The sequence below is a fragment of the Chaetura pelagica genome, unplaced genomic scaffold (genome assembly GCF_000747805.2).
Source record: "Chaetura pelagica isolate M959 unplaced genomic scaffold, ChaPel_1.0 scaffold86, whole genome shotgun sequence".
Lineage (NCBI taxonomy): Eukaryota > Metazoa > Chordata > Aves > Apodiformes > Apodidae > Chaetura > Chaetura pelagica.
In genome coordinates, this window is record NW_009953612.1 from 405,647 (window position 1) to 410,974 (window position 5,328).

A 5,328-nucleotide genomic window follows, 5' to 3' on the forward strand; every position below is an offset into this window, starting at 1 on the left:
CTGTCCCAGGGCACAAGTGACAAGAGCTTGTCCTGCCTTCTTGCTGCCCTCATGTATTGAGAGACATTCATTAGATCCCCCCTCGGTCTTCTCCTCTCCAGACTGAGCAGCCCCAGGTCTATCAGCCTTTATCAGGCAGGTGCTCCAGCCCCTTCCTCATCCTCGTGGCTTCTGCTGAAGTGCAGCAACAGACTCTGTACCCCCAGGAAGCTCCTTGTCGCAGCGCTGGGCGCGCAGGGGTCGCTCCTCCAAACACCCCCCAGCAAAGACCACGTCTTCATTTACTTTAAAACACACCTACACATGACCTAACAAGGAAACAGGCAGGAAGGCTTGAACAACTTCGTTCCAAAAAGCCATTATAATATTTAAATCATTTCCCTGAAGTCATTAACATAAAGCAACAACCCTTCCCCCTCGGGGGCTGTGAGCAGGGGGCTCCTGGAGGAAGGCTCACGCTCTTACTGTGCAGCTTCCACCTTAGGCTGTATCCTTGTCCATCACTGGCCAGTTGAGCCCATCACTGTGGAATACTGATGGATGAAGCAGGCAGGGACAGGCACAGCCTCAGCTGGAGCCTGTTTCAGGACCAAACACATCCTGCTCCTGCAGGACATCTCTATTAAACATTAACATTAGTAGGTTCTGCTCTCTAACATGATATTAATCTTAAAATGTTAACTCTTAATCAACAGACAATGTTCACCCTTAATCAATAGATGCCTAATATTAAAAAAAAAATCCCTTAATAGGTTCCCTGATCTTATAAACCCCCTCTTTAATCACCGTTGTACTCTCCCAGATCCTGTCCCTCTGGAGCTGGGGAGCCCAGAACTGGACACAACAACTGGAGGAGCTCCCTGCTCCCCTGCTGTGGCCAAAACCCAGGCAGGCACCAGGCAGGACCCAGCAGCTCCCACTGGAAGCTGGGGCCTGGGGGAAGCAGCAGCCCCGTGCTGGGATGGATGAGCTGCCACCAGCCTGCAGAGCTGCTGCACCTCAAAAATGCCACTGTGGTCAGGCTGGCACCACTGGGGTTGTGACGGGCCAAGGATGTTCCTCCCTCACTACACACAGACTTTGGGAGAACCTCAGAGCTCACCTGCAAGGGCTGGGAAGCCAGCTCTCCTTTTCTGCCAAAGAGCCTCTGCCTTGGGCCCTCTAGGAAAAGACACTTGTTGCAAAAACAGAAGAAACCAAAATGCTTCAAGGAGCTGTATTTGAAAAGCAGGAGACACAGAGACACAAACACAACACACACACAGAGACACAAACACAACACACACACAGAGACACAAAGACACAAACACAACACACACACAGAGACACAAACACACAAAGAGACACAGAGACACAAGCAACAGAGAGAGAGACACAGACACACACAGAGACACAGACAAACACACAGAGACACAGACACACACACAAAGAGACACAGACACACAAACAACACCTGCACAGAGTCACAGAGACACAAACACAGGGAGACCCAGACACCCCAACACACAGACACCAGCACAAGCCAAGCCCCAGCCTTGCTGGGCAGGGGAAGGGCCATCCAGCCTGGGACCCTGTGCTGGGCTGGGTGGGGGCCATGGGGTGGCTGTGCTGCTCTGCTTGGAGCATCGTCCTCCTAGAATGACTTGGCCTTCTGAATCTTGGCTGGGGGCAGAAGCACCTCCCTGGTGTGTCCAGAGCCTGGGCCCTGCTCAGGGGGCTGGTGCACGGGGGTCCCAGGGTTGGGGACCACCCTGAGGAGTCCTGCCTCCTGCTTCAGGCCAGTGGGACCAGTCGAGAGGCTCTGGGAGGGGGATGAGGATGTGGACTCATCTGGAATAGAAGCACCATGTCAGGCATGAAACACTATCCATGCATTCATTTATTTTCAATACTAAAAAGTATTCTTCTTATAATAATATTCTTGCAAAAGAGTTGGGGGGGAGGGTGTTGCAATTTTGCCTGTTTGTGCTGGGATGTATTTTTTTTCCCCTCTTCTCTTGGAGACTTTACCCTTCTTACAGAACCCACCCCTCACTGTGTCACTCAGGGGAAGCCACTGAACACAAACCTCTAATAAAGCATCTCCAGAGCTGGCAGGGAAAACACCAGTTTTCCAGGAGCCTGAGCACTGCACAGGCTGTGCCTGAAATAAGACTTTGGCCATCAAGATTCCTACCAGAGAGGAGTGAGTGGGGAAGAGCAGCAGCAGGTCACACTCACTATTTGTTTCAGGAGCTGAAAATCCCCACTGACCCCAGGGGAAGAAGCTGACACTGCCCTGAGCATCACAGGAGATGGAAACCTCCTGCCTGGCCTCTGGAGAGGGGGCAAGCCTCAAGAAAGCAGCAGAGGGCTACAAAAGGTGGACAAAGGACAGAAATCATTGGTCTCCCACCTGGTTTCTCCCCTGCCAATGGCCTGTTGAGTGCTAAGGTGGCCTTTTGTTCCTCTAGGAACAGGCGTTCCATCATCACTGCTTCTGCAGTAGGAAGGGCTCTCTGCAGGCAGGGAACAGGAGAGGAAGAGGAAGAGGAAGAGGAAGAGGAAGAGGAAGAGGAAGAGGAAGAGGAAGAGGAAGGGGAAGGGGAAGGGGAAGGGGAAGGGAAGGGAAGGGAAGGGAAGGGAAGGGAAGGGAAGGGACTTAAAACACTCTACCAACTCCAACTTCCTGACCAATTCAATTAATAATAAAATCTTAGAGAAAAACCTGTCAGTTATTAGTTATGTCACTTTAATTATCACAGAATCACCGAATCACAAAATGGCAGGGGTTGGAAAGGGAAGGGAAGGGAAGAGAAGAGAAGAGAAGAGAAGAGAAGAGAAGAGAAGAGAAGAGAAGAGAAGAGAAGAGAAGAGAAGAGAAGAGAAGAGAAGAGAAGAGAAGAGAAGAGAAGAGTGACTGTGGTTACACATCATGACTGCACATGCCTGGTTACACATCATGACACATTCCATTCATTATCCTTCCTCACGGATAGAGCCCAGCAGGCTGTGCAGGAGAAATGGTTGGGTTTGCAGCCCCAGTGGCAGGTGGAGAGGGCTGGACACCCTGCTCACCTGGGGCTCCTCCAGGAGCAGCAGGCGGTGCTTGTTCCTCAGCGCTTCCCTGTGCTTCAGCAGCTGCACGGAAACCTCCTCAAACTGTTCATCCACTGCCAGCAAGAGGAGAAAAGGATGTTTGTGTCACAGTTTGTCGTTGCTGCGATGGCTAAGGATCTGCTAAGGTCTGTTTTAGTGGTTTCTCAAAATAGACAGAGGCTGTGGCAGAAGTGGAATGGAGCTTTGAACCATCCCAGGTCAGAAACCCTGAAAAACTTCCAGCGTCTTGTCTTGGGAATTTCTGTGAAGGCATCCTGAGCTTCATTTCATGTCCAGTCCTGAAAACTCCTCGGTGTGTTAAAGCCCAGTTGAGCAGGGTGCCAGCCCCTGGGAGGACTGACCCTTCCTGAGGTCCTGGTCAGAGGGCAGCATCTCCTGGAAGAGGTGGTAGGGCAGGAGCCGCTGCAGCGCGTCCTGGAAGGAGCGGAAGGGCGTCCTGGTGTCGGGGTGCAGCACTGCTTCCTGCTGCCTGTGCAGCTGCTCCAGGAAGCTGGAAGGAAGGAGAAGAGGGAGAACTGCTGGAGTGAGGTTTGACACAGGAATTCCCTGATCCCAGCATCAACAACCATGGGAATACACCCCCGGGAACGCAGCAGCAGCAGCGAGATGTTCTCTGGTGTCTTCTCAACGCCCCCAGTGCACTCACCCAGCTGCCTTGCTGGGCTGGACTCTGGGGCCTTTCTTCAGCCCCAGCTTGTGGTTGTGCTGCTGGGAGAGGAAAGGAGATGGGTGAGAGGGGGTGGTGGGTGTAACCCACACCAGCAGCTGGGCTGAGACCCTGCTGGGGGGAACTGATCCTGTCTTGGGGGAACTGAGACGCAGGAGCAGGAAAATTGATCCCATGGGTGTAGAACTGGGGCAAAGGGCAGGAAAAGTAAGTGCAGATCACCAGGGATTTTAAGGCTTCTGCTCCCCTGGGTGTATTTAGAGTCTACTGATATTTATATATAATATGCAGCCCTGTAGATGTTGCTGCAAACTCACCAGCTGCTGGACCGAGGGCACAGGGTGTGATAACCCAGGAATCTGGTTCTTCAGGGGGTGATTCCTGGTCTTGCCACACTTAGTCTGCCAAAGAACCAAAAAAACCCCCACTGTGTTTAGAACCCCAGAGTGATTTCACCAAATAACAACGAATCACCAAAACACAGGAGTGTTTTGCCTGCCAAGACCCTGTGGGGGAAGAGCCTGCAAGTGCCTTCCTGGCTGCTCAGCTGGAAATGCCCAAGTCTAAGATGCATTTTTTGCATAAAAAATAGAACTCTACTAGTTTGCCCTTCCAGAAATTTACACCAACAGTCCTGACATCCCATTAAATCAACATTAAGTAACTGATTCTCTTAAAGAGGAGGAACAACAACGCCCCCCTCCCCAGAAGTTTCATTCTTTTTGGTGGGAATCACTTGATTTTGCATCATCTTCACAAGTTCCCCCCACATTCAAAGTGGGAAAATCCACTTTTCTGGCAATTCATTCTTCGTTTTTGCTAAACCAGAGGGGAAAGCTGACAGATTGGTTTACTCTCCAGGTGGAAAGCTTTGGAATAAAATGGAAAACCATGAGAAATGCTTCCTCACCTGAAGTTGCTGCTGTGTGGCATGGAGGGTACCTGCCTTCCCCTGGGCTGCAGCCCTTTTCCTGGCAGAATTCAACCTGGGAATGCTGGAGGTTTTCCTCTCTGCAGGAACCAGGGTGGCAGTGCCTAGCAAAGCATAAAAAGGCAGGAGGGGTTGTGTTGAAGTTCAAGCCTAGAACACAAATGATGACACCCTGGATTCCCCCCCAGCACGTTCCATCCTGAAGGGGCTGAGCTTTATCCAAAAACCTGAGCACCACCAAGCAGCACAAGTGGATCAGCCTGACTTGGCTCCCCGTGCTGACACGTTGTCACACGTGTCACATGTGGCAGCATCACTGCCCCACCTGAGCTCTCCAGGCCAAGCTTGTGTCCCCCCAGACTCATTGCTTGTGTCCCCCAGGCTCATTGCTTGTGTCCCCCCAGACTCATTGCTTGTGTCCCCCAGGCTCATTGCTTGTGTCCCCCAGGCTCATTGCTTGTGTCCCCCCCAGGCTCATTGCTTGTGTCCCCCAGGCTCATTGCTTGTGTCCCCCAGGCTCATTGCTTGTGTCCCCCCAGGCTCATTGCTTGTGCCTTGTTGTGGCCTCCACGTGTCTCCCTGTGCAGGAGCTGCAACCAGAGCCACCAACCTGTGGCAGGAGGTGGGAGGG